The sequence below is a fragment of the Emydura macquarii genome, unplaced genomic scaffold (genome assembly GCF_026122565.2).
Source record: "Emydura macquarii macquarii isolate MOO-44397 ecotype Brisbane River unplaced genomic scaffold, CSIRO-AGI_Emac_v2 contig_2448, whole genome shotgun sequence".
NCBI classification, from domain to species: Eukaryota; Metazoa; Chordata; order Testudines; family Chelidae; genus Emydura; species Emydura macquarii.
The window spans coordinates 2,489,923-2,505,379 of NW_027132585.1; positions in this window are offsets into that span (position 1 = coordinate 2,489,923).

Genomic DNA, 15,457 nt, shown 5'->3' on the forward strand with positions numbered 1-15,457 from the left:
TCTTGGTTGAGTGCTACTGACTAAAGGTCCTAAACGTGGATGAAAAACCACAGTCAATAGCAAATTAGCCAGAATGACCAAAAACAGAATGGGCCCACTGGTAAGGCACAGGCTGAGGAAGATTGCAGTGCCAGTTCCTGTGCTTTATCAGTTCTACAGTAGAGAGACTGGGCTAGAGATTAACTGAATTCTAATGGTTCCTTAGCGCTTGCTAAAATTTCATCTCAGGAAGCAGCCGAGAAAAGCCCTTAGTTAAGCAGCTCATCTCCAGAGTGAAAGCGAAGCCTACCATGTGAAAAGTAGTCATTTGCGTAAAGGTTCATCAAGCAGGCCCATCAGCATTGTATACAGGAGAACATGGACCAGGGGAGAGAAGATACATTTGTTAGGAGGATGAGGCATCCCTATGCATTTTATTGTTTAACCCGCAGCCCAATGCAGCACTTCAGCTCTGTTCAGAGGCATACCACATTTCTTTAGAAAAATCTGCTGGTGGGGAATGTTGTGAAGTGAAAATGAAGTTATACCTTGCACTACAGAAGACACAAAGGAATCGCAGTGCTTAGCCTTGGAACTGAGTGAGTCATTTCCTAAATACTTTTAGATGCTTGATTTTATGGCATTGTTGAGTACACAGAAAACAGGTTGGAAGTTCACATAGTGTAACACTTCTAAAGCAGCATTTTCTGCAGATGTTAAGTGATTCTCAATGGAGTTTGAGATTTTAGTTGGACCTGAAATTACATAGTAACTGAGATGCAGAAAGGAGTTTAATGAAAAAAAATCAGAGTATTGAGAGTGTGGGTAGAGTACGACTTTCCATAAAAATGGGGTGTTCTTCCAAATTTGCAGTGCTGGGCTAGATCCTCAGCTGTGTAAATCAGCATAGATCCATTTAAGTCACTGATATCTGTGGAATTACATTGATTTATAGCAGCTGACAATCTAGTCTTTTTTCTGTAATATTTCTAGTGTCCCAATAATGTATTAAATCCAATGGGCAATCCAAGACTGACAGCATGAAAACCTGAAAATGAGTTTAAGCTCTGATTTCCTTTTACTCCTCCTGATATCCAGAGTTTTACAGAATCATAGAAATGTAGGGCTGGAAGGGACCTCAAGAGGTCATCTAGTCCAGCCCCCTGCACTGAGACAAGATACCTAAACAAACATCTTTCAGTAGTCTAACCTGCTCCTAAAAACATCCAATGATAGGGATTCCACATAATCTCCCTTAGAAACGTTTTCCAATGCTTAACTAACTTTACAGTTAAGAAGCTTTTCCTAATATCTAACCTAAATCTCCCTTGCTGCAGATTCAGCTCATTACTTTTTGTCCTACTTTCCATGGACATGGAGAACAAATCATCATCACAATCTTTATCACAACCCTTAACATATTTGAAGACTTATATGGTGGTCCCCCCTGAATCTTCTTTTCTAAAAGACTAAATCTGCCCAGTTTTGGTTTTTTTAACCTTTCCTCATAGGTCAGGTTTTCTAAACATTTTATCATTTTCGTTGTTCTCCTCTGGACTCTTTCCTATTTGTCCACATCTTTCCTAAAGAGTGGTGCCTAGAACTGAAAACAGCACTCAAGCTGAGGCCTCAGCAGTACTGAGTAGAGTGGGACAGCTACCTCCCATGTCTTGCATATGACACTCCTGTTAATGCATCCCTGAATAATATTAGCCTTTTTCAGAACTGCATCACATTATAGATTCATATTCAATTTGTGATCCACTATACTTAGATCCTTTTAATCAGTATTACCATTTATCCAGTTATTTCCCATTTTGTAGTAGTGCATTTCATTTTTCCTTCCTAAGTGAAGTACTTTGCACTTGTCTTTACTGAATGCATTGAGGTGATTTCAGACAAGTTTTCCGATTTGTCAAGGTCATTTTGAATTCTAATCATGTCCTCCAAAGTACTTGCAACCTGTCCCAGTTTGGTATTATCCATAAATTTTATAAACACACACTGCTTCTCCAAGTCATTAATGAAAATATTGACTAGTATTGGACCCAGGACAGACCCCGGCTGACCCCACTAGATTCGCCCTCCCAGTTTGATAGTGAACCATTAATAACTACTCTTTTAATATGGTCTTTCAACCAGTTGTGCACCCGCCTTATAGTGATTTCAACTAGACTACATGTCCCTACTTTGCTATTGAGAATGTCATGCGGACCTGTATCAAAAGCCTTACTAAAATTGAGATATGTTTACAGTTCCCTGCCCCACAACTCCCATCCACTAGCAAATAACTCAGTCAAAAAAGGAAATCAGAATGGTTTGGCATGATTTGTTCTTGACAAATCCATACCGGCCTATTCTTATAATCCTATTATCCTCTAGGTGCTCACATGTTGATTGTTTAATAATTTGTTCTACTATCTTTCCAGGTATCAAAGTTAGGCTAGCTGATTTATAATTCCCTTTGTTCCCCTTTTTAATGATAGGTACTATGTTTGCCCTTTTGTTCCCATGGCCCTACCAAATCACAGCCAGCTTCTTGGGTGTTACCTTTGAGTTAACAAAGCACGTACCTTTTGCCCCCCTTCTAACTCTCACCAGAGGCCAGCAATTTGATTTCCTTGTTTTCAAAGATTGACCAGAGTGACTAACCCAAGAAATAATCTCAGACTTGCTTTTAGATTCAAAAACCTTGACAAGATGTGACAGTGTGCAGAACTCCTGGGATACAGTCTGGGACCTGTGGGTACCCTTATCAATTATTTAGTTTCAAGTGGGCTCTCCACCATATTCTGGCTGATGACACAGGCACTCCAGACCCTGTTATCACCCAACCCAACATCAGGTGGCACCAAACACTCAACTTAGTTCAATGAATGCAGATCCAGACTTTTAAAATGATACCAAACAAGGCATACCGTGTACAGAACATATTATAATTACATGACATTACATGATTGGCAATCATTACTAGCATTCTACCTATCTGTGTTGAAGTGAGGCCCAACAACACAATGGTCCCCTGAAACTCCAGACTCAGGAGCAGTGTCCAGACCTAGCAGAATGCTGTTCCTCACCAAAGGCAGTTTAGGAGATTTATCAGGAACATTATCTACAATGATGGGTTGCTGAGGTAGAACGATACCAACAGTACTTGGTTCTTAAAATGGCATTGGTGAGGAATAAAGCAAAGAGCTAAAGCAACCTCTGTGTTCATTCCTCAAGATCAAAAGCCAGGCAAAGCCACACCAACCTGGCAGCATTCCACAAAGATCAAGACAATTCATTAAGGCAGGAAAAACAAGGCAATAATTGAAGTTGCTAGGAATTCAAATGATTGGAACCAAACTTCTAGAAGAGTTTGAGCTGGTTCCGATTTTTAACACTTTCTTCCAGCCTTCTCACCACCTATCCTCATTTATTTCTAGCACAGGCCTAGAGAACCTTCTAGCTACCAAATGGCTAGATTTTTTGTCCTCCAGCTGCAGTGCTAATGTACTTCATTTAACCTATTTACAAATAATTTAATCATTTCATTTAATTTAAAAAGTGAAACCATCTTTCCGCCTCGTTTTTAGTATGGAAAATAATCTATTGTTCGAAGACTCCGATTTCCCTAATGCTTTCCTTTCAACAGACTGTGATTACCTTGAATATTGTACATTAGGAGCCTGTAGCATTAAATCAGCAGGTATCTGTAGTGCTTCACTGATGCTACCCACTCAACAATAAAGGGAACAGCTAGTATTTCAAAAGAACTCATACTGCGAGTAAGTGCAGGAATGATTTGTTTAACTTCCAAGTCTTTTTGGTCAAATGAATGTTAGACTTCCCCCAGAGAGGGAATACAGAAAAGAAAAAAAATCTCTCTCACACAAACAATTTGGAAACCAAGCCGTCCCCCTGGTTTACATTATTTTTTGTAAAGAAGCCATCATTAGATGTGCATACTAATTTTCCCTTGAGAAAAGAACAGCAGCATTGTCAACTAAGTTGAACACTTTTAATGTATTTGTGACCCAGCTGTCAAATCCATGTGTGAATTACAGAGCTGCCTCTTCCATTGATGTTCAGAGTTTTGTAATAGATACTGGCATACACAATATTTAGAGACTAGCACCATCTTTAGAAAGAGGGTATGTCCCCCCTCCCTCTGGAGCAAAGGGGGTAAACTGCCCTTTGATTGTAATGCACAAAATCACTCACAGCCTCTTTGATAATGGATTCTTCCAGGGCTACCCTGAACCATAGAACACTGGAGTATTCTTAATTACAGTAGACAGAGGATCTAAATTACTTTTCGCAGCTGTAGCAAGGAAGTTAGTGCAAAGTACAACTGAAGTATTGCCATTAAAAACCTCAGTATGACCATTTGGTGCATCAGGTACAAGGAAACAGCTGGCAGAAGCCAAAGAGAAGCAGAAGCTTGGATGGACATATTGGATGCACTTCTTTCAAGTAGGTATGCCTTTAGTCGGAGCAGCATGGATAAAGAAATAGCTGAAAACCAGACCCCCCGTTTGGTAGGGAGTGAGTATATAAAAATATTTCAGAAAACAGAAAGAGCACACTCTCAGAGAGCTCTTGCAGAAGATGCAAGGAAACTTTCTTCCACATAGCACTAGAAAATGCAGAGGAAGCTAGCCGGAGGAGGGACTGACAAGCAGAGTAGGGAAAGTAATACTGTCTCAGAAAAAGCAAACATCATTCTGGGATGTATTAGCAGGAGTGTCATAAGCAAGAGACAAGAAATAATTCTTCCACTCTATTCAGCACTGAATAGAGGCCTCAGCTAGAGTAATGTGTCCAGTTCAGGAGACCACACTTCAGGAAAGATGCGGACAAATTGAAGAAAGTCCAGAAGAGAGCAACAAAAATGATTAAAGGTCTAGAAAATATCACCTTCAAGGAAAGATTAAAATATGAGTTTGTTTCATCTATTTGTTTAGAAGAGAAGACTGAGGGAGGGGGCATGATAACAGTCTTCAAGTATGTAAAAGGTTGTTATAAAGAAAAGGGTGATAAATTTCTCTCCTTAACCACCGAGGACAGAACAAGTAATGTGCTTAAATTGCAAAAAGGATGATTTAGGTTAGACATTAGGAAAATTTTTCTAACTGTCAGGGTAATTAAGCACTGGAACAAATTACCTCGGTTGTGGAATCTCCATCCTTGGAGGTTTTTAAGAATGGGTTAGACAAACACCTCTCAGGGATGTTCTAGATAATACTTAGTCCTGCCTCAGTGCAGGCGACTGGACTAGATGTCCTACTGAAATCCCTTCCAGTCCTACATTTCTCGGATTTTGTGCTGGAGCTCGTTAAATAGTATAGCAGAGGGGTTTGCCTGTGGTTAGGGAAATGCCACTTTGGTGCTGCTACCGGCAGGCAGCCACTTCTCACCACACTTCAGATGGTGCTTAAAAGACACAGCCTAGCCTTTTACCTTTAAGTAATAACATCTCCCCAAAGACCCCCTTAAAACCTGGCTCTGACTCCTGGCTGTTACTTCAGAAGACTGGATATGTCCAGAGAGGCCTTCTCTCTTCTGTCAATTCCAGTGCCCTTCAAATCAGAATAGTAATTGTGCCAAACTTGTCCTAACAGTGTATTAAAAGAATCGCTTATGATCAGTTTGACATGCGAAAGAAACATTGCCCCTGAGCAATTACCATGACAACTGATGATTATCTTACACCACATCCAGCCTCATCATAGTTTAATATAATAGCATATTTTCCATATTATTCTCAATCCTGTTCTTTATGCATCTTCTAACATCTTGTTTAGTTTTGAGAGTGCCGCTGCACTTTGAGCTGCCCAAAGTGATGTCCACGACCCTTTCCTGAGTTGATTTAGAACACTATCAAGTCTGAATAGCTTAATCTTTTCATTCTAGTGTGCATTACTTTGTATTTATCAACAATGAACTTCATCTCCTATCATATTGCCTATTTATCTACCTTGGTTAGGTCCCTCTGATGTTCCTCACAGTCTTCTCTGGTCCTGATTAACCCAAATAAACTGGGTCATCTGCCAATTTTTGATTCCTCATGCTCACTCCCCTCCACATCATTAATACATTAAACACTAACAGATGTAACACAGAACCTTGAGGTACCCTGGCTGTTAACTTTTTGTGATGATAAATATTGGCCATTTATTCCTGCTCTTAGTTTCCTATCTCAGCCAGTTTTTGATCCAAGACCATACTTTTCCATTCACTCCATGACTACTTAGGTTTGTTGGGGTTATTTTTAGTAGCCTGTAAGGAAGGACCTTTTGTCTAAGTAAATTATGGTTATTGGCTCTCCTTTATCCTCTTCACCAATATCTCCAAGGAATTCTAATATATTAGTGAGATACTGTTTCCCTTTACAGAAGCCATTTTGGTTAGATACTATCATAATATGAGCGAAGACAATAGGGTTGCAGAAGTATCTGAGCTTAACTGAGGCCCCTGGTCTGTATTGCCGGCAGCATGGACAGGAGATATGCAAGCTACATATGAAACTTACATATCCCTGGCAACGTACTGACGTTCCCTTACCGCAGCGTCTCCACTGCACTGCATTGACAGAGAATGCCCTCCGGTCAATGCAGCATTACTCTTTGGGAGGGGTGGGGACGGATTTACTGCCTCAGACAGAGAGCATTTCTGGGATCAATTGTGCGGGTCTCCACTGCCCACTCAATTGATCCCACTGCATCGATCCGTGGAGCCTGATGCAGCCTTGGCAGTGTAGATATACCCTGAGAGAACAGAGATGTAACTAAGGGCATAATTTAACCTGCAGAACCCTTATTGTTGTGCAAATGTTGTGCAAGAGAAGAAAATAAATCAGCTTTAATACCTGAGCCCCATTTGAGGTTGCAGGACTGGTAGGTGATTGGATGGGAGCCTCTCTTTTTCCTATAGGGATTTTACTTCTCCCTATATCACCATGGGATAAGGAAATTATAATTATAATTTTTCTCACAATATACCAAGGAAAGAGGGGAAGTGAAGAAGCAGAAATATTCAGAATTGCAGCATACTGAATTAAAATCTTCAGCTATGACCAAACCCTTGAGCGGTAGGTACATTTTTACAGGCTATCCAGGGATATAGGAGACCTTATTAGAAGAAATTTAGATTCAAAATGATTTTGCCTTGTTACCCATGTAGTCTGCACTAGCTTCTTTTAAAAACTTCAGAGTGATGACCTTCCTTCTTTGTCTTTCCCGCACAATCCTAAACCAAAGCTGTTATAAATTACAGATTATTCGGTCAGTATCTGTGTCAAAGTATACAATTCCTAACCAGGTTGTTGACATATTCTGTGCCTAGATGACAATGAACTAAAAGATACAATCCTAAAAAATGATCACATGCTTGTTTACAGATAAAGGATATTGATCTATTTCAATGCATTTCAGCTGAATATAGATAACATGAAAACTAAGCAGCATTTCTCCATTCGATGCACAGGGCTTTTTTTTTTTTTTTTTTTAACTGCTACAAAAATAAATTTAAAAAACATCTTCCTATAGAGTTTGAGCAAGCAACAGGGAAAGAAGATTCCTTATTCAAAACTACATTTTCATTCATCCTTTAGCTGCTCATTTTTTGAACCGCAAAAGTATGTTATTTCTGGTTGGGTACCAATGATCAAACGTTGGCAATTCTGATGATTAAAAGGCCACCAGTCTTATTCCTGTATTTCTCTGTCACTCACTTCACAGTACAAAGGTAAGCTGTTGTAGTTTATGTTGCATTTCTCCCCAGAATACATACACACTTGTTAAAGAAGCAATCCCCTTCTTTAAAACCCGGCCTTGAAAGGGGGTCAAAAGTACTTGGGTATTCAGTGTTCAAATTCACTATACCTAAAAATATAATTTTGATGTTAATGGGTCGGTACATGCTGTGTAAGTATAGGAATGTGTGTAATACCTTGCAGGACTGGAGGTTAACCAGGTAATTTGAATGAATAGTAATTAACAGTGATACATTTCATCTTTGGGGGTGGGGAGCTGAAAGTATTAGGAGAATAGCAGCCCACTAGCAATTTGTTTTTACATTAATTGAAAGACAAAGCTCCCCAGGTACTGGAAAACAGAAGACTACCAGCTTTTAACAGGGGGTAAGTAGCTGTACTCAGATTTATAAACCAATTGTTTAACTTCACAGCTCGGTAAACAAATAGAACAATAAAGCACTATTTTTTTAAGCACCTAGAAGGGGAAAAAAAGAGGGAGCGAGGAACAAAGTTGGTAAGAAACAAATTATGCTTAATTTAAAATTTCTCTTTGGTTAGGGTAACAAGCTTAGTGGGTAAAGAAATTGACTCCAAATAGCCTACTTCAGTATGGCAATCCATTCAACAATACATCTCTATTCAGTAAAGCATTTAAACACTAAGTCCCATCGGATACTTTGCTGAGAGGGAATGGATTGAATCACATGCTTAAATGCTTTGTTGAATTGGGGCCTCAAGCATTGGCTATAATTTCACTTGCCCATTCTCAGAGACAAAGTAGCTTAGACTGAACTATTATAAAATTGATACGAAACTGGCTAAAAAATTGGAGCACAGTCATTATTTAGGATTCACAGGTGGAATCCTGGAAGTGGTCAGTTCTCTGGATTTAGTTATGTTCAACAACTCTCTTTTGATGGAGCAGGCAGTACACTACTCAATTTCACTAGTCAACACTTTGTCACTTAAATTTAAAAAATAGCATAAACTTGATAAATTAGGGAAACAGGTGGAGGTTCAATAAAGACTAAATTTCAAGCAGACCATGTAGAAATAAAATAAAATACAACTCTCAATTACTGAATCCCAATTTACTGAAATTCTGATTTAATCGAAGTTCAGTTATATCCCCTGGAGCTGTACTCTGCTGCATTCCTCTGGGTTCCCCAAGCCCTGAGTTGAATGAGAAATGTCTAGCCATCTTGCTCAGGTCTAGCTCACAGTCACAGTTAGTAGGAAACTGTACACCAGTGGTGAAATCATGGCCTCCCAACATGCAGTATTGCTTTGCAGGTCAGCCTGCTTTAAAGAGACCATTAACCATCAAACAAGGTATTTATGAGTCCCCCTCATCACCATAGTATCCGAGAAACTCCCAAATATTTAAAGGTTGGGAATAATACCTCTCAGATAGATTGATTTTACTCTGCCATGTGGCCCCTTCAGAAGCCAGCCATGTCTGCAAACTCATCTAGGAGAGGCCGTCTGAATGTTCCCATAGGGTTACTTTCCCTCATTTTCCTTCAGGGGAAACACAAAACAAAAAACTCAGGGCCGTATGGTATTGAAGTACATTAATATAAAAAAATGAAAGCACAATGGCTATGGAAAATGATGGGAATATAGTACAAGGTATCTTGAATATATCAACAAGCTGATCCCCCAAAACAAGTGTCATATTGAGTTGTATTAATAAGCATATCATGTGTAAAATATTCAGTTCTAAGTCACCTTGGCCTCTACAATTATCTTCTAGTTTGATATTTTTCAAACAAGCAACTGGACCAAGTTCAGATGAGAGCAATAAAAATTTTTTAAAAAGTGTGCAAAAATAGTATCTAGGAGGAAAGGTTATGAAAACAGGACATACAGTCACAAGGGTGAAATGCCTTCAAACTGAATGAAGACTGTTTAAAAACACATAATAGAGGCTCAAACTAAATCAATACCCCAAATTTAAAAAAAAGCATACTAAGAGGTCCAAAAAAATGCCACCATGGCTAAATAGCAGAGCAAGAGAGGCAGTAAGAGGCAAAAATGCATTCTTTAAAAATTGGAAGTTACATTCTAATGAAGAAAATAGGAAAAACAGTTACTAACCTTCCATAACTGTTGTACTTTGAGATGTATTGCTCATGTCCATTCCATGTCAGGTGTGTGTGGGCACCACATGCACCGGTGCTGTAGATTTTTCCTCACAGTGGTATCTGTAGGACTGGCTCTAGCACTCTCTGCAGTATGAGGGGTGCTGCTGATCCCACTTCCTCAGTTCCCTCTGCCAGAACTATGACAGAGAGGAAGGAGGGTGGGTCATGGAATGGACATGAGCAACACATCTCAAAGAACAGTTACGGAAGGTTAGTAACCCTTTTTTCTTCTTTGAGTGCTTGCTCATGTCCATTCCATGTCAAGTGACTCAGAAGCAGTGCCACTGGAGGTGGTCCAGGAGTTCATGGACATGCTGATTGCAATACTGCTCTGCCAAAGCCCGCATCATCCTGGGCCTGTTGCGTGATGACAATGGAATGTGAAGGTCTTGATGTTTCAAGTGGAATAAGTACTCCAGAATGGAGTGCAATGGCATCTGGTTTGGGGAGAGGTTGCGTTCAACTGCCCAGTAGGAGAAGTGTTTACACTTTGCCAGATAAGTAGTTCTTGTAGACAGTTTTCTGCTTTCCAGTACGACTTTCTGCACCTAAGTGAAGCAAGCTCGCTCCTCAACATTTAACCATGCAGCATCCACGCCATCAGATGTAAGGAGGCCAGGTTCGGATGTAGCAGCCAACCATAGTCCTGTGAAATCAAGTCTGGACGGTCCATGAATGTCTAAGGGGCTACCACTGCCAGGTCCAGCAACATGCCCAACCAGTGTCGATGGGGCCATGCCGGAGTGATCAGTATCTCCCGCGCTTGGTCTCTCGATCTTTATGAGGACTTTGTTGATGAGAGGGATAGGTGGAAAGGCATACCAGCATTGATCAGGAGGCCTGAGGAGGATTGGGTCAGAAAGTGAGATGTCGATGTTCTGCTTGGTCGCAAAGAGGTCCATATGGGGCGATACCCACTTCTGGAAGATAACTTTGCCTATCTCTGGGTGCAGGGACCACTCATGGCAAGAAGAGAAGGACCTGCTGAGGTGATCTGCCAATATGTTCTTTTGACCCCCATGAGGTGTGAGGCTTCAAAATGGATCACACGTTGCATGCAGAATTTCCAAATGCGGAGTACCTCTTGGCAGAGGATCTTGCTCCTCCTTGCTTGTCGACATAATACATTGCTGCCATATTGTCTGTCAACACCTATACTACCTTTCCTGACACCTGGGAAAGGAATACTTTGCAGGTTAGTCAAATTGCCCTGAGGTCTCTGACATTTGTGTGTAATGTCAGCTCCTCTGCGGACTAAAGACACTAAAGCAAAGTAAGCAGTCATGGAATAAGAAAGAACATCCTCTCCTGGATCAGTAACTGGTTAAAAGTTAGAAAATAAAGGGTCAGTTTTCAGAATGGAGAGAGGTAAATAGAGCGATCCAAGGATCAGTACTGGGGCCTGTGCTGTTCAACATATTCATAAATGATCTAGAAAAGAGGTAAACAGTGAGGTGGCAAAGTTTGCAGATGATAGCTATTTTCAGTAATTTTGTAAGTCCAAAGCTTATGGGTCACAATCCTATATTCCAGGTGTCCCTAAATTTCCGATTGCCAGAAACTGGGACTGGACGACAGGGAATGGGAACAGTGAAAATGGGCCTGTTCTGTTCATTCCTTCTGAAGCACTTGGTACTGTCCATTCCCAAAAGACAGGATACTGGGTGAGGTAATCCATTGGTCTGACCCTGTTTGGCCCTCATGTTCTCTATGATCCTGATTTCTGCACTTGTTACTGAACAATTTGGCCTATGGCATTGGTTGCATGCAAAGCAATCACTGATTTGTTACTTTTAGTGTGTGATTGGTATTTCTCCTCAATTGGAACTACAAACTTAAGACAGGAAAATAAGCAACAAATACGTAAGAATTAAAAATTGAATAGTGAATGCTCATTCACATATGCATAGCCAGTGTGATATCAAAGGGAACATTCACACTCTGAAGTACTGGACTACCCAAATGGCTGTTTAGAAAGGCTTTCCTTTGAATGAGGGGGAAAAAGTCTGCAAAATTTGTGGTGAGAAGCAAAAAACCAGAGACAGTGACTAACTTGCTCAGTCACACAGCAGGTCAGTGGCACAGCTGGCAATGGGACCCAGGATTTCTATTCCCCAACTAGTGCTGGACAAAACTGCCTCAAGGTCCATCTCTCCAGCATTCATGGTATCAGTGAAGCAGAAGAGGGTAAGCAGTGAGGCACTGGCCAAACATTTTAAGCACATCAGTCAGGTCCTTTCATCCTTCACTGGGTTGAAAAGACAAAAAGTTTATACTGTACATATTATGGGGTAACCTAAGAACGCATACAATATTGACAAGTAAAAATATCTGTGTAAAAGTTCAGATTTATTCAGACATTAAATGTGACACCACATTAAAAATCAATACCCACTTACAAAATGAAGCAAAACTGTGTGAATCAAAACAGGAAGACACTGTACAGCAAATCTCCAAGAGTAGCAATTCTCCTCAGTAGACTCTCAAAAAAGAAAGTGACTGTAAACGTGAACAAAGATTTAATTCCCAAAACTCAATTTCTTCCAGGGGTAAACCCATCACACTAATGGGAGACAGAGTAAACTTGTCATGGGGAATGAAATGTGAAATGCTGCACAATGCCAAATAAATAATCCAGCTGCATTTTTTAAAGCAATAGTGACATGCAGTGGATAATGAAGTGAAATACAAGTTCCGTATGTGAATATATATAAGGGGGTGGGGGGAATCTCAGACCTTGTTGCTTGTTTTAACTTAGTGAGTGAAAATTTACAGCCTCCAGGAGCTAAGAGCAAGTACAGTAGCAGCAGTGTTCGCACTTGGTATCTGGAGGGAAACAACAGCCCAGCATGGCAGCGTTCAGAGTATTATGAATTAAAGTGCGTACACAGTTAACTTGTCTAGGGCTTTGTTAGTTGCTATTGCACTGAAAAAAAGATTTATGTTGGGATCCAAGGACTGGCTATGTTTCAGCTTTCCACAAATATTTACATTTTTACAGGGTTGAGATAGGGAACACGGTCAGGCTTTAATGGTGCTTGTCTTCCACTCAGACATTAATACATTTAGATTCAATCCACCATTCAATCTGATTTAGTAAAATACATATATAAATGTGTACACACACACACACTCTCTCTCTCTCTCGCCAAAGAGACTTGCTGAAAATATGTATATCTGCACTGTGCCATTCAGGAGAGTGGGCTGGAAATACACAAGGCAACTAAAGTAATTTACTTCATCCATTCAGAGGTAATAAACAAGCTTTTAAACCAATGGGTGGGATGTATCTGCCTTGGTTCAGGTCAGTTCACAATCTGATAGGTTTTCATCTGTATGTCACTAACAAAACAAAAACTGCTCTTGATTAAGTTTATACATTTCTCCCTCAAGATCCTCCATAGCTCCTATCATAGCAATTGGAAAGCAAGTGTAACACATGGAAAAAATTAAGATTAGGTCTGAATAAGAAAGCCTTTTGGGAGAGGTCTTCCACTCCAAAGATGAAAGCTCAAGGCAATAAATGGGGGTGCATGAACTCTTTGGGGTTTGGTCCACCTGAGAGACCAACTGGACTTGCCTCCCCACCCCCTGCATGTTTGGTTGGGATGTTAAGTTTTTTATCTGAATCACTCTGGAAAGCTCCATACACCTTCGATGTCACCCTAAATCCCTTTCTATTAGTTAACAAGGTCATGAGCATGGTATAAAAATGTCTGGAAAAGCCATGGCCCATCTTACCCATCCCTCCTACAAAAGTTTAGTAGCCCTGTTGAGTTTAGGAGTAATGGACTGATGTTTATAGGATCAAAAAGACCTGCCTGAATTTTGGATGGATTCAGGTTTCTATCCAAACTATTTGCATTAACGCCAAGTACTGAGACACATTATTATAGAGAATGAATATAAATTATATAGATTTTAAGACTAGAAAGAATTATAATATAATCTGACCACATGCGAAAGAGAATTATACCCAGTGGTCCCTGCATTAAGCCCAGTAATTTAAGGTTGAACTACAGCAAATTTTTTAGAAAGGCATTCAACCTTGATTTAAAGACTCCATGTGATCAGAATTTATCATACCCCTTGGTAACCCATATAAGGAGAATTCAATATATTTTAAAAGGCACACATACATGGAATCATTATCAAATATATTAGTGCCCTTACTGCCTCATTTACTACAGTAGATGTATTACTGTGAACTGAGCTGAACTAAGTGAAAGGAATGCCATTTCCAAGTAAAAATGGTCTTCTCTTATTGGTTCAGATCACTTCATCACTTACAAAACTCCAAAAGCAGCCCCAACACACACACACACACACACACACACACACACACACACACACACACACACAGTCACGTTACCCAAAACTACCTCGAGGATTCTGCAACCACAGGTTGTCATAAATATCAATTTCTTTGATGCCAGGTGGAGAAAAGAATAGAAGACCAGGTGGGAGCCCCGCAGAGTACTTCTAAGGCGACTTTTCTTCCGTATGTCCAAGAAGCACAGGTTGATCTAGTTGAGTGTAACAGGAACAGGCCTGTCTCACCCCAGGCAGCATGTACCACTTTAATTCATAAGACCAACTTGGAGACACTTTTGAACCCATTTTTGCCCTCTGGAATGAGAAAGATAGGCAGTTTCTCTCCTCCAACTCTTGTGTTCTACTTATATGCACCTTCATAAGCCCTTTTAACAGCCAAACAGTGTGACTGACTCTCCCACTGCATTAGAGGGACGGGCACACACAACTCTGGTTCTAGCAAAATTCAGTTTCACAGTTGTACAGAAACAATGGAATAGCACGTAAAGCCACCTTGTATTTGTGAAAGATGTCAAGAATGAGCTGACAAACAAGCATTACCATCTTGCTTATCTTGTCTGGCAGACATAAGAGCAACTGGAAACAACACGTTAAAGGTTAATATTGCTAAAGTAACAAAACGCACAGTTTCAAAATAAATCTTATCTCAGATCTAAAGGACTAGGTGCAGCTTCAGATCAGATCTATTTTCATGAGGAGTTTAAAGAGAGGGTCTTAAAAAATGTGCATTAATGGGTGAACGCCTTCTACTGAAACCTCCAAGATTTGAGCCATAACCTCTGAGCATGATAACCACCAGCCCAACATCAACTCCTTGCTAGAGAGAAAGAATTATTTGGAGGTATACCAACAGCAGTGTGTTCTTAGGCTGTCTGTCACCAGTAGAACGTTTTTGTCCATACTATCCATAAGAAGTAACAGAAACTACAGGCTCTCTCAAATTAGCAGGGTATAGCTACCTCTCAGAAACTCCTTTCTCTTGGAGTGTTAAATTCTCATGCAACCAGCTATTGGGAACATAATTTGAGGGATTTGGCCTTGAGTAGGAAGGCACCTGAAGTAGTGGCATAGTCTATCTAGGAACAGTTGGGAAAGGTCGGCAAACTTGTTTGTACTTTTCTTCCAACAACCTTGAACAATAAGGGAAGCAAATACAAATACACAGGTGGTCCCTAGAGAAGTAGATTGAGCAGTTATGTGGCATCAATTGATTCTCTCTATTGGCTCTAGCAATATTTGGAGGTAAGTAGTTCTG